We start from the raw sequence: 23,465 nt of genomic DNA, 5'->3' as shown, positions 1-23,465 counted from the left end.
TTTTGGAGAGCGTCTTAGCGCAACTGATCGCTAGTTCCCTGCATTGCCATAGGTGAAATTACTGATGCTGTCGCCGCGACCCTGACCTTTCCGAGTAGAGGGTAAGATATGTTCATCCCATTTTTATTGGTTTATGTGTTAGTTGCACTTGTTTTTATCATACCTATGCATGTTCTATGCTTAGTATGAACTCACATGACTAACTTATAATATGGGATTAATATTGTTAGCATTGTCATTATGGTTTACTTCTGGGATAAATAAATTGAAAAATTACTGATGTATACAATAACTTAAATGCTAATATCAACTGAAGTAGAAAAAACATATCCAAAATGTCGATATGAGTTTCTATGCCCAAAATGTTGCTATTTTGCTAGCAAACTATGAGTTCGGAACAACGATCTATTAGTTCCAAAAATGTAAAGACTAAATTGATTACAAACCTAAAATCAACACCTATTTGAAATTTTTACACTGATAATCTTTTTCCATGCAAACTTACATTTTACAATTGAATTCACAAGCTAAAAACTCTTCCTAGTCAATTCGATCACAAGAACTAAGGCTCGAACTCATCAGTTTAACAGAAAAGGATAGGACTAATCTACTGGTATGTGCTTGATTGTTTTTAATCTGCGAGCTTGTGGCATTCAATCTTGCAATTTAAATACACAACACAACTTATTTAGAGTTTCTTATACAACTCATGGTGTTTATTTGGGATTGATTTCTTTGACTTGTCTTGACAAAACAAGGTCGCACAAGATATTGTAACGGTAATGAAGTTGTAATTTGAGAAACTCGGGAGGAGTGAGTTGCTACAGAGGTGTAGAACGCAATTGTCATCGAGATATTGGAGAGTAAATTTCTATCTCCGCCTTGACCGACTAATTTCGAGAACGGCTTGTCACCGCCACCAATGATAAAAGGGGTTGCGGACTAAGGCAAGGAAAAAGATGGAGGATGGGAAGCATGAAGCGGCGGTGATGGAACAATTAAGGAGGTGGTGTAGAAAAGCTCGATAGGAGCAACTCACATGAGAGATTAGTAAGTAGTCAAATCACCATCTCCTTCGAGAGATCCACAATAAGCTTTCGTTGGTGCTTTTTTGAGAGCTCACTCTTGTTTGCATGAATTTGATAAGCAGTGCACTAGTGCAGAACCGAGCTTTAGCGCCGGTTCGTAATGGCCTTTAGTGCCGGTTCGGCTACCGGCATTAAAGAGTGGGGACTAAAGGCCCCTCCCCCCTTTAGTACCGGTTCATCATGAACCGGCGCTAAAGTGCCACCACGTGGCACGAGCTAGGCCCGGGTGCATGTAGGACATTAGTACCCGTTGGTAACACCAACCGGTACTAAATGTTTGGGCGTGTTTTGGTTTTATTTTTTATTTTTCCTTTAATTTTGTGTTTTCAATTTAATTTAGTGATTGTTTTACATTATAATGAGTTGTTAAATCATTAGGTGAAAGTACCACAGATTAGTTTCGACTGGATGCATGTGGATCATAGCTAAGTGATCAAGTATATGCCATATCCTACTTGATCAAGTATAATATGGATATGACATATACTTGATCACTTAGCTAGGATCCATCCAGCTGAAACTAATCTGTGGTTTCTTTCATAAATGATATAATAACTCATCATCATCATCATATTAATATGAAAACTCTTGCATCATATCATCAACAACAGTATACTAGCTAGCTAAAAATCATCATAGTCGTCATTACCACTATTTAATCATCATAGTCATTACCGCTATCTAATCACCACCAACACTAGTTTAAAGAAGAAACATTCACTTGTACCAGAAGCAAAGATATCATCGAGTTCAACATGGTCATGATATTATAAGCGTTCATAACACCACAAAAGCAAATCACTCTTTGAGATTAAGTTCAGGACGAAGAACACGGACATGAGAGGACAAGTACTAAGAGCATGAACTAGCTAAATCACTCCTGCTGCTCTCTCTCAGGTAAAATAGCATAGAACATGTATAGCTCTCCCGATTCATCATACTGGAGCATGCAGATGAACTTGTCTCCTAATCGTGGGCTACGCTTCTCATTTCTGCCCCCTAGTACTTCTCTGCGATCGTTAACAATTTTGCTCCAATCTTTCACTATTAAGCATTCATCGCTTTTAGAAATCCTGAATGCACCCATGTGCAATGTAGGATATTTTGGCCGTAAGCTAACCATTCACATGCGACCTTTAGTCTCGATCTACTGAGGCACAACTGTCATCGGGAGTCCCTGTTGAAGAACATCGTATAGTAATTAATATACATAGCAATGAAAGTTTAGCAAAAAAATTATGTAAGCAAAAGATGCACTGAGGACAAATAGTAAAAATATTACCATCATTCCTAAATAGATGTGACCGTAGTTCAATACGATCACTACTGGTCGCACGTTTTGAGTACTAACATTTCTAAGTGCAGGATTTTTTTTGTCTTGACAGTATGAAGATCCTCAAGACATGAAACATAATGACTTATCTCCTCGCAGTTTAGTTCACCTCCGGAACAATAGTAGGTCCTGTCTACCAAGCGCCGGACATGTTTGCTTGAATGGAAATAAGCTGTTAATAGAAATTAGTTGTCAACTATTTTTGAATAAACAATATCAAAGACATAAATATGGTTGAGAAGAACTCACATAATGATAGAACTGGAGGCGTCTGCACATCGACCCAGATGTCTCTATTACCTTCAATATCATCTTCCCGACGAATATCAAAGGTGATAACCATATCAGACTCAAATGCATAAGCCTTGCATACTGCTTGCCAAGTTTTGCATTCAAAATAGGTGTACGTGTCTGCATTGTATACTTTAACGTTGAAAGTATAACCATGCTCAGTTTTCAGGTAAACTCTATTTACCTCCATAGTTTCCATAGCACTGATACCTATCTTATCCAAGACAAAAATTCTTGCATGGCAGGGGATGCGCTAGTGGAATAGTGAAAATTAAAAAATATAAGTTAAAGCAAATGAAGCATATATAAGTCATGCTTAATTACGAAAAAAGACTTGTCGTTGTGACTTACTGCATCGAATTCAAAGGTCTCATCCAGCTTGATGCTGAATCGCCTATCATCAACAAGGAAATTTCTGTCGCACAGGCCGCGCTGGTCTTCACAGTATTCGCACATAATGAAATCGTTTTCGTCGTCAGACGACATTTCCTATGTTCATATAGGTGAAACATTAAACACTTACTAATTCTATTAATTCAACTAATTCAACTACTTCTATTAATTCAACTGGTTCTGTTAATTCAACTAATTCAACTAAGCATTTACTTAAAATAAACTTGTTCTATTAATTTTCTTACTAAAATAAACTAGTTCTATTAATTCAACTAATTCAACTAGGAATTTACTAAAAACAAACTAATTCTATTAATTTACTTACTAAAATATATAAAGTAGCTATATATAGTAATATTTTAATTAGATCATCAAATCTCATATACCTAAATTTTCTTACTAAAAATAAAATAGTTCTATTAATTCAACTAGTTCAACTAAGCATTTACTAAAAATAAACTAGTTATATTAATTCAACTAGCTAGTTCAAATAATCTCATATATATACCTAAATTTTCTTACTAAAAGTAAACTAGTTCTACTAATTTTCTTACTCAAAATAAACTAGGTATATTAATTCAACTAGTTCAAATCTCATATATATACCTAATTAATATCTAGCTAATTCATCTAGCTAACAATTGACATTAATATTTAATAACTTTTCTATCTAATTCATCTAACATTAACATTCTAACATTCTTATCTACAAATTATACAAAAAATTGTTGGGGCACTGCCCAGTGATCCTGCCGGCCCTTCTAGGCCTAAATTTGCACACCCTAGGTCTGGCAGGCCCACTAGACAGCGCCCCAACAATTTTTTATATAGTTTTTTTCTTTCTGCATTATTTATTTCTTCTATTTATTTTTGAGTAATTTTTATATAGTTTTTTTTTCTGCTTTATTTTTTCTTCTATTTATTTCTGAATAGTTTTTTTTGCTGTATTTAGTTTCTTTGTGAATATTTTTGCTTTAGTTGCTTTGGATGCTGCATAATGCTGGCTCAAAAAAAATCTGGAGTTCAAATAAGTTAAAAAAAAGAAGTGCCCGTGTATCAGATGAGTTTTCGTCCGAAACCCTGATACTCCGAAAAAGATTGTCCAGTTTGTACACGAAGTGCGTCCAGTTTTTGCCGTGACACTCTCTACTCTTTCACACATGCTATGCAGGTGAAATGATGATACCATGCCAAGTTTCAACATTTCAGAGTTCATTTTGTTGTTATTTACTGTTTCACGATCATTTAGCTCTCTAAACAAATTGGTAAATGACCGAAAAACAGCAAATGACGTTAGAACGTGTTGGAAATTGATGACATCGTTTTGAATGCTGCATACTGAACATAAAAAAAGTCTGGAGTTCAAATAGGTTTTAAAAAAATGAAGTGCTCGTATAACACATGAATTCTCGTCCGAAACCCTGATACACCGAAAGAGATTGTCCAGTTTGTACACGAAGTGCGTCCAGATTTTGGCGTGACCCTCTCTACTCTTTCGCACATGCTATGCGAGGGAAATGATGATACCATGCCAAGTTTCAACATTTTCAGAGTTCATTTTGTTGTGATTTACTGTTTCACGGTCATTTAGCTCTCTAAATAAATTGGTAAATGACTGAAAAACAACAAATGGTGTCAGAACATGTTGGAAATTGATGACATTGCTTTAAATGCTGCATACTGAATGCAAAAAAATTCTGGAGTACAAATAATTTTAAAAAAATGAAGTGCCCGTGTAACATATAAGTTCTCGTGTGAAACCCTGATACTCCGAAAGAGATTGTCCAGTTTGTACACGAAGTGCGTCCAGTTTTTGCCGTGACCCTCTCTACTCTTTCGCACATGCTATGCGGGTGAAATGATGATACCATGCGAAGTTTCAACATTTTCAGAGTTCATTTTGTTGTGATTTACTGTTTCACAGTCATTTAGCTCTCTAAACAAATTGGTAAATGACTGAAAAACAGCAAATGATGTCAGAACGTGTTGGAAATTGATGACGTCGCTTTAAATGCTGCATACTGAACACAAAAAAATTTGGAGTTCAAATAAGTTTAAAAAAATGAAGTGTTCGTGTAACAAATGAGTTCTCGTCCGAAACCCTGATACTCCGAAAGAGATTGTACAATTTGTACACAAAGTGCGTCCAGTTTTGAAGTGAGTGGCGGCCGGTGGGGGAGGACCGGCTCGGGGGATTGAGGGGGAGACCGGGTGAGTGGAGAGAGTGAGGGCGCAAACATGTAAAAATATACATAAAAAATACATTGATTATCAATGATCTTTTTGTATACAATCTGAATTGTCAATATGAGTCCTCAACGGTTTAGAAACCGGTGAAGACTCATATTGAGTCCACAAATTATACACATAGAGTTCAATGAAGATCAAATGCTTGTGATAGTTTGAGAAGTAACATATTTAAGATGGTAAAAATCTTGCTAGGGGAGCGAGGTGTGACTAAAATTGGCCTGCCACAACTTCTTTACTACCGGTTCGTTCCATGAACAGGTACTAAAGGTGCTGACCGGGCCCCAGCATCTTTAGTACCGGTTCGTGGCATGAACTGGTACTAAAGATCTCCCGCCTAGCCATTTGAACCGGCACTAATGGACACATTAGTGCCGGCTCAAATGCAAACCGGAAATAATGTGCCTCACATTTGACCCTGTTTATACTAGTGGTGTGATTGGAATAAATCAAGGTTTTCAAATATATTTTATCGATGGATTCTAAAATTTAGGGAGAGCGCTTGTAGAGAGTGCAAGATAGAGATTGTGAAACGGTATGAGCTAGCGAGGTGAGTTGGTCTCCATGTTGGGTTTGTGTTTTCTATTTATCGAATTACACAATGAATTTGGATTATTTTCATTTTTCAAAGAGGTTTGGTGATAATAGAATAATATTATGTTAATGTGTGATTAAAAGAAACATTTTGTGACTTTCAAAGGGAAAGTCATAAACGGGAGTAACAGGAGTAGCCCACGCGTAGATAGACGGAGTAGTTCGGACATGGAGTTGCTCCTGGGAACATATGCACCCGGATGAACATGAAAATAAAAATAAGTAGAAAAAATAACTGAATTTATGTTATGACAAACATTGTGATCACTAGGGATATATATCGCCCATACCAACTTACTTGGGTCTCGCTTGAAGCACTTCTGCAAATGGGCCGGACCATTATAGGTTTCGCTCGCTCGGGTCGCTACCATTCGTTGTTTGGTCCGTCCACGGCTTTTTTTTCTTTGCTGTCTACTGCCTGGATTTGTCCAGTTTTCACACTTATTATTTTCTTTCTTTTTCTATGTTTTTCATAACGGTTTTCTTTTTTCTTTTTGTTTTCTCTTTCTTTGCCTTTTGAGTTTTTCCTTACCGTTTTCATCGGTTTTCTTTGGTTTTAGAACCTTTTGGTTGGTTTTTTCTTTTGTTTCAATGTGTTGCGTGTACCATTTTTCTTTGGTTTTTCTGTTTCTCTGCGTTGCATTAACCTTTTTTTTTGTTTCTTCACCTTTTCCTGCGGTTTTCTGTATTTGTTTGTTCCCCTATTTCCTTCATTTTTTGAACATTGTGTAAACATTTTTCAAAACTATCACATGCATTTTTTAATTATATAAACCATTTCTTTTTGATTTACATGAACTTTTTTACTTAGCATAAACATTTCGAATATACATAATTAACATTTTTTTTCAAATATATGTACACATTATACATTTTTCATGTGCATCAGGGACAATTTATTTTACACATGTTTAACATTTTTTAATATATGATTGACATATTTTTGTGTTTTGATGTGTATATTCTTTCATACAGGTTGCACATTTTGTCGTATATGTTAGGAACATTGTTTTATGCTCGTATACCATTTTCCATATACATGAATAAAATATTTTCTAATGTATTTTTGGTGTCTATTTTTTCATACAGGTTCTACAATTTTTATATACATTAGAAAAAATTATACAACTTTAAAATTTAGTTCAGATATATGTTTTGATGTCTGTTTTTTTCATAGAAGTTGTACATTCTTCGTATACATTAGGAACATTTTTTGTGCATGTTTAATATTTTATTAATATATTTTTCAAAAATTCTCTCGGGTTCATATTAATTGTCACTGATTTAGTACAACTTTGTACTAAATGTGTGTTAATTAATATGGATCCGAGGGAATATATGTTTTGATGTCTAATTTCTTCATGCATGTTGTACTTTTTAATACATCAGAATCATTTTTCTATACATGTTTCACATTTTTCAAATGCATTATTTACATTTTTTTCATGTATGTAAAGTAATTTTTAAAAATACATATATTTAAAATATTTCTAAATATAAAATAAAATCGATAGCGAAAATCTGAAGTAAAAACAAAAACAAAAACAAAAGATGCGTGTGTGTTCGTTGGTCCCTATGAGAGTCACGAGCTTGGTCACGCACATATAGGGAGACGATATGCGCAACGCGAGTGTTCAGCTCGCAACAAGCAATATATAGGCGCTCCCCAACGTCTACTCATTTCCTTTCCTTTGCAGATTGATTAGTGGGACGTGGAACATGCAAGAAGGCAAACATTCGTGCCGTCGCCAGTCTCAAGCTCAAGGACAAGCGACCCAGTGAGGCCGTGATCGTGAGTTTTACTTTCAGCCTATTGTTTAGTTTTGGGAAAAACTTGTCCTCTAATTTAATTATTTTATCTTTTAAATAATAGGCGTCTAATGATCCAGAACCAAGATTAAGTCGTGTCTTCATCTCGAAAACATGAATCAGGTTATCAAAAACGTAAAAACAAGAGATAGGGGCATTTCTAAACTGAAGCTATTGTACTCCTATATGCATACTACAATAATGCAACAAAAACTTGCAGATTTGGCCACTTGAGAGTGGGGTACCGGAGAAGATTGATTATGAGCGTATTATTGAAAAATTCATTTAAAAGAACACTAAAAAAATGATGCTATTTAAATGAGGAAACCTCGTCGCCGTCGGACCCCCCCCCCCCCCCCTACGCCACTCCCTTCAAGATGCACATGTTTCTCTTACATGAAATGTGGATGCTCATTTGCCCTTAATTCATAGACTGTAGCTTGTTGTATAATAATAAAAATATTCACATCCAGTATGGTGACAAACTATGTCTGAATGTACGGAACTTTTATTCATTCAATTTATAGAACAAACAATGTTGACATCACTAATACCAACCAAAAGCAAACGATACTGGAAGAGAAAAGGCTCATAAGGACGCCCTTCCTCGGCCTAATTAGATACGGTGATCTGCTGAAACAACAGATAATGAAATAGGTTTACGAATCACTAGAATTAGATCATCACTTCAATATAAAGAAAAACTATCACCCTCTCCTCCAAAAATATATATTTTTTCATTTTGGTTTACTTTGCCCCCATCAGTTATCATATCTTTGTAGCCTCCATCGGTTTATAGAATGACAAAAAAGCTATAGAAGATTTACAAAAACCGAAAACAAATCTTATATGTCAATTATGACATCGAGTATTTCCTTGCAAAGTTGGCAACAAAAAATATGGAAGTTTGTGATCTATGTGAAGAGAAAAGTGAACAAGTCAATTATTTTTTGCACCTGCCATACATGATGATATCTTATGCAAAAAAAAATACATTCATAGACTTTGCATCACAACCTATATGCATTCTCTCAAAAAAAAACCTATATGCATGAATTTAACAAAACTGTTGAATTTTTAATGTGTTTTCTCATAGAAAATGGATCGCGTGGGTGGGGGTGGGGTGGTACCGCTGCTAAAGTATTCTAGTTTATGGGTAAAGCGTGACTAAAAAACTAGGTGGAAACCGAAGCAATAGTTTAGGAGAACATTGTTTTTAATCTAGGAAATCACCACATTGTAGCATCCAAAATAAATAGCAAGCACCTGCTAGCATCCACAATATTGTAAATAAATGCCAAACACGGGCATTGCAATGCATAATATATATTCGAGGCATGCTGACACCATTTTCAGACCAACCGAAACACTGTCTCTTGACCTATCTCTAGAAAGAAACGAAGATCAACATGTCTCAAATGAAGCGCTGTTGCTCTTGAATTGATGGAAATGTAAAACCATGTCGACGTCGGACCAAAAACAACGAAGATCAGTAGAAGGGCGCCCGTTGAGGTGGGCCACAGACGCCCTTCCTTGGCTGGCGGCGGTAGCTAGTCCCTCCAATTGGCTGAAAGTTGCTAGGCCCTGGCAGATGGCTGCCGTCATCTTCTTCTCCGGTTGAGTATGAGTCTGAGTATTCCAACTTGCATTCCGGATCAAGAATGAATGTCAAGTTGGGATTAGACACCATTCCTTCAAGCTGACATCAACGGGAAACATAAATTTACGTGAGTCAAGTATATATAGACCAGCTAGTTAGGAGATGTATGTAGGCTGCATGCATGTCTGAACAATCAGATGTCTAAGACTGGCAGCATTTGTATACTTTGCTAGTAGATGGAACTCATGTCAGTAACAAAAATGACAAATAAAGAACATTAATTCATATCATACTCCAAAGATTAGATTCGACGTGTTTGGATCCAAATATCTTTTGCTCACTGGGATATTATTTGGAGGAAACTCCTCGGCAGAGGATTATGCACCACTTAAGTTGATCGGTCGGAACATGTAAACAGATTCGATGTACTGGTTGACAAGCATTTTAGTGATTTCAACTCCGCTAGCATCATGGCCGGCCCGGGTGTAATCTAAGCTAGCTCTCTAATCGATCCTATACATCGGCATGGCGCCCGCTTAGTGAATGCACAAAAACGTTAGGAAATCATGCACGAGAAATGTTAGGTGCGCACGTACACCTTGCAGCCAAGGGAGCAGAAACGGGAGATTTCGTCGACGAGTTTCCGGCCGCACATCAGGCATGCGCCGGCGGGGCTGAAGCACATGATGGCGTGCTGCGGCGCCTGCGGCCTCGGGTTGAGGTACACCACCCTCTCGTGGTTGACCACGTATGGCTGCACCAGGGACATGTCCGCAACCTCCTCCAGCTCCGCCACCCGGATCACCACGCTGTTCTTGTACGACGACCGCCGTATCTGCAATAATATCCATCAATCTATAACGCCGCCGCTGCCATTGCTACGCACGTGATGCGCTTGTATATGTTAAGTACCTGGAGAACATGGTGGTCGCGGTGGCCGGAGAGGCACATGGGGCAGCAGACGGCGTTCTCCTCGCCGGCGCAGCTAAGGCAGTAGTGGCTGCAATCATTCTTGGCCAGTCTGGGGTGCGCGGCACAGCGCTGGAAGAACCTCGCGCCGAGCAGCGGCCCCAGCCACGACGGAACGCCGCCCAACTTCATGCCCGACGACGAAGACATTGCTCTCTTTCTGTATACCAAGCAGACAAACATAATGCATATGTGAGCTTCACAAGATGCCGCGAAAATGCCAAGAACAGCTTACGTTCTTGCTAGGATCATAGGCAATACTAGCGATTGATGTGTATCTATGCGCTGTTGTACCCGGACGGAGGCGTCGTTCCGGTGGAGGTAGCGGACGGCGGGGTAATTTTGATTTCTGTAGATCTACGAAATGAAAATGATGAGATTTGCTTTATATATAATTGTTGGGAGGGAGAGGGGAGACATGGAAATGGAAAGAAACCCATGTAGGGTTTCGAGTGCGTACAAGGCCAGTTCGAAACAAGACTTGCATGCGTTTCTTTCCATGTATAGCCTTAGACACAAGAGGAATCTTCAAATGTTCTGCTGCTATGTTTGCATAGCTATTCGGGCATGAGTGCAAAAAATTAATCATCTAAAAAATATCTAATTAATATCCTAGTGGAAAAATAACAACAAAAATTGAATTGCCAAATACTCACCATATGCAATGCAAAATTTACGAACAACTCGCACGTCTTGTTAGTTAGTTATCATAGGTCACCAATGGGCAATGGTTCTTCTACAAAGTTTAAATGTTTAGGTATCAATGGTTGATAACCAGGGTCAAGGAGCCTCTTGCCACCAGTCGTCAGTTTCTACTCCACAACACACAAGAATAATAAAATGATGTGTCTCTATCATCATGGAGGTTGGTGATGGCCATGTAGGCATAGAGTATAGATTTGTAGAGTGGTGAGGAGGCCATGACACGGTGGTGGATGCAAGAGGGAAAAGATTCGATGAGAAAGATGCAGCGGCGGACATATGTTTAGGTGACGAGATCACCCGTGCCGGCCATAGGTATGTTCCATACAAGATGACTAATACCAAAGGACGCGATAACAACATAGATCGCAAGGGAGATGCCCCTTGTGATGGACATGCTGGTAGATGGACAATGCATAGAAGGCATGACAGGTATGATACACAGTGCATATGCCGATCATGGTTGAGCTAGGAGGAATGATGAGTGTATGTAATGGTGACAGATAAAGCATAAACCTTTTTTCATTTTGTCAGCCGATGCTTTTGATATGTGGTATAGGGTGGTTGTCGTGACCTTTTATAGGCGGGCCTCCATGAGGCAATGCATGGGATGAGGGTGGTGGGGCAGAGAGGGGGATATATGATAGGGTTTCCGCAAAGTGCAACACTATATGATGTTACAAAATATGCCTAATACTCGGAAGTGTGACATTGCCTATGACTGGTGGACCGCCTTTCTTTAATTGAATAGTCATGTTCGATACACAGTAGCTCTACCATATTTGTACTGTAGTATATTTTGTACAAATTACCACCTATACACGTAAAGAAAGGTTCATAAGCCAAAATTTAAAAGTACAATAAGACGACATTGGCAAGGCGGCGAGTGTCGTAAGACAACACTTCATGATAACATAAGTTCATACTTGGTAGGGTTTAGGGGAGAAGCTACAGCCTAGAAAATCTAGGTTGTAACCTAATGTCTACTACGCAACCTTCTTCTTGTAGACGTTGTTGGGCCTCCAAGTATAGAGGTTTGTAGGACAGTAGCAAATTTCCCTCAAGTGGATGACCTAAGGTTTATCAATCCGTAGGAGGCGTAGGATGAAGATGGTCTCTCTCAAACAACCCTGCAACCAAATAACAAAGAGTCTCTTGTATCCCCCAACACACCCAATACAATGGTAAATTGTATAGGTTCGGCGAAGAGATGGTGATACAAGTGCAATATGGATGGTAGAAATAGGTTTTTGTAATCTGAAAATATAAAAACAGCAAGGTAGCAAATAACAAAAGTGAGCGAAAACGGTATTGCAATGCTTCAAAATAAGGCCTAGGGTTCATACTTTCACTAGTGCAAGTTCTTTCAACAATGATAACATAATTGGATCAAAAAACAATCTATCAACATGCAACAAAGAGCCACTCCAAAGTCACTAATAGTGGAGAAGAAACAAAGAGATTATAGGATACGAAACCACCTCAAAGTTATTCTTTCCGATCAATCCATTGGGCTCTTCCTATAAGTGTCACAAACAGCCCTAGAGTTCGTAGTAAAATAACACCTTAAGACACACATCAACCAAAACCCTAATGTCACCTACATACTCCAATGTCACCTTAAGTATTCGCGGGTATGATTATACGATATGCATCACACAATCTCAGATTAATCTATTCAAACCAACACAAAGAACTTCAAAGAGTGCCCTAAAGTTTCTACCGGAGAGTCAAGACGAAAACGTGTGCCAACCCCTATGCATAAGTTCACAAGGTCACTGAACCCGCAAGTTGATCACCAAAACATACATCAAGTGGATCACGTGAATATCCCATTGTCACCACAGATAAGCACATGCAAGACATACATCAAGTGTTCTCAAATCCTTAAAGACTCAATCCGATAAAAATAACTTCAAAGGGAAAACTCAATCCATTACAAGAAGGTAGAGGGGGAGAATCATCATAAGATCCAACTATAGTAGCAAAGCTCCCGGTACATCAAGATCGTGCCATATCAAGAACACGAGAGAGAGAGAGATCAAACACATATCTACTCGTACATACCCTCAGCCCCAAAGGTGAACTACTCCCTCCTCCTCATGGAGAGCGCCGGGATGATGAAGATGGCCACCAGTGATGGATCCCCCCTCCGGCAGGATGCCGAAATAGGGTCCCGATTGGTTTTTGGTGGCTACAGAGGCTTGCGGTAGTGGAATTCCTGATCTAGGTTCTGTTCTGGAAGTTTGGGGATATATAAGAGGTGTTGGCATCGAGAACAAGTCGGGGGGGGGGGTCCCCGAGTTAGCCACGAGGTAGGGGGGCATGCCCAGGGGGGTAGGGCGCGCCTGCTACCTCTTGAGCACTGCGTTGGATTTTCCCGAAGAGGAGAGGATGATGCAGTAAAGTAGCGTAAGTATTTCCCTCAGTTTTTGAGAACCAAGGTATCAATCCAGTAGGAGATCACGCGCAAGTCCCTCGTACCTACACAAAACGATAGCTACTCGCAACCAACGCGATTAGGGGTTGTCAATCCCTTCACGGTCACTTACGAGGGTGAGATCTGATAGAGATGATAAATAATATTTTTGGTATTTTTGATATAGAGATGCAAAGTGAAAAGTAAAAGGCAAAGTAAAAACAAAGCAAGTAATAAAGTAATGGAGATTGATATGATGAGAATAGACCCGGGGGCCATAGGTTTCACTAGTGGCTTCTCTCAAGAGCATAAATATTCTACGGTGGGCGAACAAATTACTGTTGAGCAATTGATAGAAAAGCGAATAATTATGATGTTATCTAGGTATGATCATGTGTATAGGCATCACGTCCGAGACAAGTAGATCGAAACGATTCTGCATCTACTACTATTACTCCACTCATCGACCGCTATCCAGCATGCATATAGAGTATTAAGTTAAAAACAGAGTAACACCTTAAGCAAGATGACATGATGTAGAGCGATAAATTCATGCAATATGATAAAAAAACATCTTGTTATCCTCGATGGCAACAATACAATACGTGCCTTGCTGCACCTTCTGTCACTGGGTAAGGACACCGCAAGATTGAACCCAAAGCTAAACACTTCTCCCATTGCAAGAACTACCAATCTAGTTGGCCAAACCAAATGGATAATTCAAAGAGACTTGCAAAGATAACTAAATTGTACATAAAAGAATTCAGAGAAGATTCAAATATTATTCATAGATAAGCTAGATCATAAACCCACAATTCATTGATCTCAACAAACACACCGCAAAAAGAAGATTACATCGAATAGATCTCCACAAGAGAGGGGGAGAACATTGTATTGAGATCCAAAAAGAGAGAAGAAGTCATCTAGATACTAGCTATGGACCCGAAGGTCTGAAGTAAACTACTCACACTTCATCGGAGAGGCTATGGTGTTGATGTAGAAGCCCTCCGTGTTAGACGCCCCCTCCGGCGGAGCTCCGGAACAGGCCCCAAGATGGGATCTCGTGGATACAGAAAGTTGCGGCGGTGGAATTAGGTTTTTGGCTCCGTATTTGATCTGATGGGGGTACGTAGGTATATATAGGAGGAAGGAGTATGTCGGTGGAGCAACAGGGGGCCCACGAGGCAGGGGGCGCGCCCAGGGGGCGCCCCCCACCCTCGTGACCTCCTCGGTTGTTCCTTGGAGCAGGGTCCAAGTCTCCTGGATCACGTTCGGTGAGAAAATCATGTTCCCGAAGGTTTCATTCCATTTGGACTCCGTTTGATATTCCGTTTCTTCGAAATACTGAAATCGGCAAAAACAACAATTCTGGGCTGGGCCTCCGCTTAATAGGTTAGTCCCAAAAATAATATAAAAGTGGAAAATAAAGCCCAATATAGTCCAAAACAGTAGATAAAGTAGCATGGAGCAATCAAAAATTATAGATACGTTGGAGACGTATCAAGCATCCCCAAGCTTAATTCCTGCTCGTCCTCGAGTAGGTAAATGATAAAAAAAGGATTTTTGACGCGGACTGATACTTTGGCATAATTTCAATGTAAATCTTCTTAATTGTGGTATGAATATTCAGATCCGAAAGATTCAAGACAAAAGTTCATATTGACATAAAAGTAATAATACTTCAAGCGTACTAATCAAAGCAATCATGTCTTCTCAAAATAGCATGGTTAAAGAAAGTTATCCCTACAAAATCATATAGTCTGGCTATGCTCTATCTTCATCACACAAAGTATTTAATCACGCACAACCCCGATGATGAGCCAAGCAATTGTTTCATACTTTAATAATCTCAAACTTTTTCAACTTTCACGCAATACATGAGCGTGAGCCATGGACATATCACTATAGGTGGAATAGAATGGTGGTTGTGGAGAAGACAAAAAAGGAGAAGATAGTCTCACATCAACTAGGCGTATCAATGGGCTATGGAGATGCCCATCAATAGATATTGATGTGAGTGAGTAGGGATTGCCATGCAACGGATGCACTAGAGCTATAAGTATATGAAAGCTCAACAAAAGAAACTAAGTGGGTGTGCATCCAACTTGCTTGCTCACGAAGACCTAGGGCACTTTTGAGGAAGCCCATCATTGGAATATACAAGCCAAGTTCTATAATGAAAAATTCCCACTAGTATATGAAAGTGACAACATATGAGACTCTGTATCATGAAGATCATGGTGCTACTTTGAAGCACAAGTGTGGTAAAAGGATAGTAGCATTGTCCCTTCTCTCTTTTTCTCTCATTTTTTAAATTTTGGTGGGCTTCATTGGCCTCCTTTTTTTATTTGGGCTTCTTTGGCCTCTTTTATTTTTCATAAAGTCCGGAGTCTCATCCCGACTTGGGGGAATCATAATCTCCATCATCCTTTCCTCATTGGGAAAATGCTCTAATAATGATGATCATCACACTTTTATTTTTTCTTACAACTCAACAATTACAACTCGATACTAGAAGAAAATATGATTCTATATGAATGCCTCCAGCGATGTACCGGGATATGCAATGAATCAAGAGTGACATGTATGAAAGAATTATGAACGGTGGCTTTGCCACAAATACAATGTCAACTACATGTTCATGCAAAAAGCAATATGACAAAAGTAATGTGTGTCATATGAACGGAACGGTGGAAAGTTGCATGGCAATATATCGCGGAATGGCTATGGAAATGCCATGATAGGTAAGCATGGTGGCTGTTTTGAGGAAGGTATATGGTGGGTGTATGATACCGGCGAAAAGTGTGCGGTATTAGAGAGGCTAGCAATGGTGGAAGGGTGAGAGTGCGTATAATCCATGGACTCAACATTAATCAAAAGAACTCATGCACTTGTTGCAAAAATTTAGAAGTCATCAAAAACCAAAGAACTAAATTCATACTCCTAGGGGGATAGATTGGTAGGAAAAGACCATCGCTCGTCCCCGACTTCCACTCATAAGGAAGACAATCAATAAATAAAATTGTGCTCCGACTTCATCACAAAGCGGTTCACCATACGTGCATGCTACGGGATCACAAACTTCAACACAAGCATTCTTTAAATTCATAATCACCCTAACTAGCATTGCTTTGATATTATCACCTCCATATCTCAAAACAATTATCTAGCATCAAACTTATCTTAGTATTCAACGCACTCAAAAAAAAGTTTCACATATCTTGAATACCAAGTATATTATCTTTAAGCAAATTACCATGCTATTAACAACTCTCAAAATAATCTAAGTGAAGCATGAGAGATCAATAATTTCTTTAAAACAAATCCAGCACCGTTCTATAAAAGATCTAAGTGAAGTACTAGAGAAAAAATTATTACGCTCAAAAGATATAAGTGAAGCACTATGAGCAAAACTATCAAGCTCAAAAGATATAAGTGAAGCACCTAGAGTATTCTAGCAAATTCCAAAGCATGTATGGCTCTCTCAAAAGGTGTGTACAGGAAGGATGATTGTGGTAAACTAACAAGTAAAGACGCAAATAATACAAGACGCTCCAAGCAAAACACATAACATGTGGTGAATAAAAATATAGCTCCAAGTAAATTACCGATGGAAGTAGACGAAAGAGGGGATGCCTTCCCGGGCATCCCCAAGCTTTTACTTTTTGGTGTCCTTGGATTATCTTGGGGGTGCCATGGGCATCCCCAAGCTTAGGCTCTTACCACTCTTTGTTCCATAATCCATCAAAAGAATTCACCCAAAACTTGAAAACTTCACAACACAAAACTCAATAGAAATCTCGTGAGCTCCGTTAGTGAAAGAAAACAAAAGACTACTTTAAGGTACTGTAATGAACTCATTCTTTATTTATATTGGTGTTAAACCTACTGTATTACAACTTCCTTATGGTTTATAAACTAATTTATTAGCCATAGATGCATTGAAATAAGCAAACAACACATGAAAAACAGAATCTGTCAAAAACAGAACAGTCTGTAGCAATCTGTAACTAACGCAAACTTCTGGAACTCTATAAATTCTACCAAAATTGGAAGTACTGTACAATTTGTTTATTGATCAGCAGAAAAAAGAATCAATGCAAAAGCACGTTTCTGTGATTTATTGAGTTTTTTCTCGTGAGCGCAAAGTTTCTGTTTTTCAGCAGAATCAAAACAACTATCATCATAGCTTATCCTATAGGTTCTACTTGGCACAGACACTAATTAAAGCATAAAAACACATCTAAGCAGAAAGTAGAAACAAAATTTAACACTAAACATGAACAAAAACAAAAAACAAAAAAAAATTGGGTTGCCTCCCAACAAGCGCTATCGTTTAACGCCCCTAGCTAGGCATAAAAGCAAGGATAGATCTAATGTGTGCCATAATAATAAGATAGATCTTGAAAACTCATCTCATATTCTCTACGTTCGGCGGCAAGTTTTCTTTGAGGCAAGCAAAAGTAATAAAAAGGGTTAAATTTAGTGGGACAGATGTCCCCAAGATCAATCATAGGAGGAACGGGTTCCTCCCTTGGCCCTTCATAGTGCACAACTATTTCATCACTAAAAGCATTCTTTTGGCAAAATTTTGTGAGCCTATATTCAAGAGAGTAACCTAGCTCATTGTTTCGAAGAGCAAAATCATTATTGAGTTCATTGATGCAATCAACCAAGACATTGATAGGAACCTTTTTTCTAAAGTTTTCATTAAAAGCAACGTAGTCCGAAGATTCAAAACGCCTAAATTCCTCTTGATCATAGAGGATGGCCTCTATGGGGGGACGACCGGCGTCGACCCTATAGTGTGCAAAAATTTCTTTGGCCTCTCTTATGATAAATCTAAACTCGTGAGCCAGGAAGATAGTAACAGCACGCTTAACAGAAGAATGCTCAATATTGGAAAATTCTAGAAAAATTCTTTGTATGCAAGGATGCATATGCATAAATTGTCTTTCAGGTTCAACTACAAGCATAGCAATAGAATCCGCAAGACTACTAGTTCTATGAAGAATAGAACAACCCAAGGAAGGTAAAGCACCGGCACAAGTAAAGAAATCTTAAATAACACCTTTGCCAATAATGTTACCACTACCGATTCGAAACTTTTTAGTATGCAAGATAGGGGGTTCATTGGCCGAAGCCTCGGGATTTTCCATGTTATCCTTATTGTCCATATCGACGATAATCTCCCCAGTTTCAGACATAGTGGCAAATAAAAGCAAGGCGGGAGAAAGAGAGTGAAAAAGAGGGGAGGAGATTGGGAAAGAGAGGGCGAATAAAACGACAAGGGTGAAGTGGGGGAGAGGAAAATGAGAGGCAAATAATGTAATGCGAGAGATAGGGATTGTGATGGGTACTTGGTATAGTTGACTTTTGCGCAAACTCCCCGGCAACGGCGCCAGAAATTCTTCTTGCTACCTCTTGTGCACTGCGTTGGATTTCCCCGAAGAGGAGAGGATGATGCAGTAAAGTAGCGTAAGTATTTCCCTCAGTTTTTGAGAACCAAGGCATAAATCCAGTAGGAGATCACGCACGAGTCCCTCGTACCTACACAAAACGATAGCTACTCGCAACCAACGCGATTAGGGGATGTCAATCCCTTCACGGTCACTTACGAGGGTCAGATCTGATAGAGATGATAAATAATATTTTTGGTATTTTTGATATAGAGATGCAAAGTAAAAAGTAAAAGGCAAAGTAAAAACAAAGCAAGTAATAAAGTAATGGAGATTGATATGATGAGAATAGACCCAGGGCCCATAGGTTTCACTAGTGGCTTCTCTCAAGAGCATAAATATTCTACGGTGGGTGAACAAATTACTGTTGAGCAATTGATAGAAAAGCGAATAATTATGATGCTATCTCGGTATGATCATGTGTATAGGCATCACGTCCGAGACAAGTAGATCGAAACGATTCTGCATCTACTACTATTACTCCACTCATCGACCGCTAACCAGCATGCATCTAGAGTATTAAATTAAAACAGAGTAACACCTTAAGCAAGATGACATGATGTAGAGGGATAAATTCATGCAATATGATAAAAACCCCATCTTGTTATCCTCGATGGCAACAATACTATACGTGCCTTGCTGCCCCTTCTGTCACTGGGTAAGGACACTGCAAGATTGAACCCAAAGCTAAACACTTCTCCCATTGCAAGAACTACCAATCTAGTTGGCCAAACCAAACGGATAATTTGAAGAGACTTGCAGAGATAACTCAATCATACATAAAAGAATTCAGAGAAGATTCAAATATTATTCATAGATAAGCTGGATCATAAACCCACAATTCATCGGTCTCAACAAACACACCGCAAAAAGAAGATTACATCGAATAGATGTCCACAAGAGAGGGGGAGAACATTGTATTGAGATTCAAAAAGAGATAAGAAGCCATCTAGCTACTAGCTATGGACCCGAAGGTCTGAAGTAAACTACTCACACTTCATCGGAGAGGCTATGGTGTTGATGTAGAATCCCTCCGTGGTAGATGCCCCCTCCGGCGGAGCTCCGGAACAGGCCCCAAGATGGGATCTCATGCATACAGAAAGTTGCGACGCTCGAATTAGGTTTTTGGCTCCGTATTTGATCTGACGGTGGTAAGTAGGTATATATAGGAGGAAGGAGTACGTCGGTGGAGCAACAGGGGGCCCACGAGGCAGGGGGGCATGCCCAGGGGGGCACCCTCGTGACCTCCTCGGTTGTTCCTTGGAGCAGGGTCCAAGTCTCCTGGATCACGTTCGGTGAGAAAATCACTTTCCCGAAGGTTTCATTCCGTTTGGACTCCGTTTGATATGCTGTTTCTTCGAAATACTGAAATAGGCAAAAAACAGCAATTCTGGGCTAGACCTCCGGTTAATAGGTTAGTCCCAAAAATAATATAAAAGTGGAAAATAAAGCCCAATATAGTCCAAAATAGTAGATAAAGTAGCATGGAGCAATCAAAAATTATAGATAAGTTGGAGACGCATCAGCGCCCTCCACCCTCATGGTTGACTCGGGACTCTTCTGGTCCATCTGCGATGCTCCGTGGGCTTTTTCTGGTCCAAAAATAATCTCCATAAATTTTCAGGTCAATTGGACTCCGTTTGTTATTCCTTTTCTGCTAAACTCAAAAACAAGGTAAAAACAGAAACTATCACTGGGCTCTAGGTTAATAGGTTAGTCCCAAAAATCATATAAAATAACATATAAATGCATATAAAACATCCAAAATAGATAATATAATAGCATGGAACAATCAAAAATTATAGATACGTTGGAGACGTATCAAGAATCCCCAAGCTTAATTACTGCTCGTCCTCGAGTAGGTAAATTATGAAAACAGAATTTTTGATGTGGAATGCTACCTAACATATTTATCAATGTAATCTTCTCTATTGCGTCAAGAATATTCAAATCCATAAGATTCAAAGCAAAACTTTAATATTGACATAAAAACAATAATACTTCAAGCATAGTAACAAGGCAATTATGTCTTAAAAAAACATAGCCAAAGAAAGCTTATCCCTACAAAATCATATAGTTTGGCTATGCTCCATCTTCATCACACAAAATACTCAAATCATGGAGAACCCCGATGACAAGCCAAGCAATTGTTTTATACTTTGATGTTCTCAAACCTTTTCAACTTTCACGCAATACATGAGCGTTAGCCATGGACATAACACTATAGGTGGAATAGAATAGGGTGGTTGTGGAGAAGACAAAAAGAAGGAGATAGTCTCACATCAACTAGGCGTATCAACGGGCTATGGAGATGCCCATCAATAGATATCAATGTGAGTGAGTAGGGATTGCAATGCAACAGATGCACTAGAGCTATAAGTTTATGAAAGCTCAAAAAGGAACTAAGTGGGTGTGCATCCAACTCGCTTGCTCACGAAGACCTAGGGCAATTTGAGGAAGCCCGTCATTGGAATATACAAGCCAAGTTCTATAATGGAAAATTCCCACTAGTATATGAAAGTGACAACATAGGAGACTCTCTATCATGAAGATCATGGTGCTACTTTGAAGCACAAGTGTGGTAAAAGGATAGTAGCATTTTCCATTCTCCCTTTTTCTCTCATTTTATTGGGCATTCTCTTTTTTTTGGCCTCTTTTTTTCGTCCGGAGTCTCATCCCGACTTGTGGGGGAATCATAGTCTCCATCATCCTTTCCTCACTGGGACAATGCCCTAATAATGAAGATCATCACACTTTTATTTACTTACAACTCAAGAATTACAACTCCATACTTAGAACAAAATATGACTCTATATGAATGCCTCCTATAGTGTACTGGGATGTGCAATGAATCAAGAGTGACATGTATGAAAGAATTATGAATGGTGGCTTTGCCACAAATACGATGTCAACTACATGATCATGCAAAGCAATATGACAATGATGAAGCATGTCATAATAAATGGAATGGTTGAAAATTGCATGGAAATATATCTCGGAATGGCTATGGAAATGCCATAATAGGTAGGTATGGTGGCTGTTTTGAGGAAGGTATATGGTGGGTGTATGGTACCGGCGAGAGTTGCGCGGCACAAGAGAGGCTAGAAATGGTGGAAGGGTGAGAGTGCGCATAATCCATGGACTCAACATTAATCATAAAGAACTCACATACTTATTGGAAAAATCTATTAGTTATCAAAACGAAGTACTACACGCATGCTCCTAGGGGGATAGATTGGTAGGAAAAGACCATCGCTCGTCCCCGACTGCCACTCATAAGGAATACAATAAAAAAATATCCCATGTTCCAACTTCATTACATAACGGTTCACCATACGTGCATGCTATGGGAATCACAAACCTCAACACAAGTATTTCTCAAATTCACAATTAATCCACTAGCATGACCCTAATATCACCATCTTTATATCTCCAAACAATCATAAGGAATCAAACTTCTCATAGTATTCAATGGACTTTATATGAAAGTTTTTATTATATCCGTCTTGGATGCCTATCATATTACGACTAAATTTATAACCAAAGCAAATTACCATGCTTTTTAAGACTCTCAAAATAATATAAGTGAAGCATGATAGCAAATGACAAACTACTCCAAAAGATATAAGTGAAGATCAATGAGTAGTCGAATATACTATGTGAAGACTCTCTAACATTTAAGAATTTCAGATCTTGGGATATTATTCAAACAGCAAGCAAAACAAAATAAAATGACATGACTCTCCAAGCAAAACATATATCATGTGGTGAATAAAAATATAGCTCCAAGTAAGGTTACCGATGAATGAAGACGAAATAGGGGATGCCATCCGGGGCATCCCCAAGCTTAGCCTCTTGGTTGTCCTTGAATATTACCTTGGGGTGCCTTGGGCATCCCCAAGCTTAGGTGCTTTCCACTCCTTATTCCATAGTCCATTGAATCTTTACCCAAAACTTGAAAACTTCACAACACAAAACTCAACAGAAAACTCGTAAGCTCCGTTAGTATAAGAAAATAAATCACCAGTTAGGTACTATTGCGAACTCATTCTAAATTCATATTAGTGTTATATCTACAGTATTCCAACTTCTCCATGGCTCGTATCCTTCGATTCTACTCATAGATTCATCAAAATAAGCAAACAACACATAGAAAACAGAATCTGTCAAAAACAGAACAGTCTATAGTAATCTGGAAACTTTCCATACTTCTGTAACTCCAAACATTCTTAAAAATTAGGACAATCTAGGCAATTTGTATATCAATCTTGTGTAAAAAAAATTCAGATCAAAAGCACGTTCCAGTGAATTTTCAAATTTCCTGGACTGAGCGCAAAAGTTTCTGTTTTTGCATAGAATCAAGTCAACTATCACCCACACTATCCCAAAGGCTTTACTTGGCACTTTATGGAAATAAAAGCTATAAAACATGAATAATACAGTAGCATAACCATGTGAACACACAAAAACAGTAGGGATAAATATTGGGTTGTCTCCCAACAAGCGCTTTTCTTTAATACCTTTTTAGCTATGCATGCTAATTTCAATGATGCTCACATAA

The sequence above is a fragment of the Triticum aestivum genome, chromosome 2B, assembly GCF_018294505.1.
Source record: "Triticum aestivum cultivar Chinese Spring chromosome 2B, IWGSC CS RefSeq v2.1, whole genome shotgun sequence".
NCBI lineage: Eukaryota > Viridiplantae > Streptophyta > Magnoliopsida > Poales > Poaceae > Triticum > Triticum aestivum.
Note: the sequence above shows the minus strand (reverse complement) of the source record.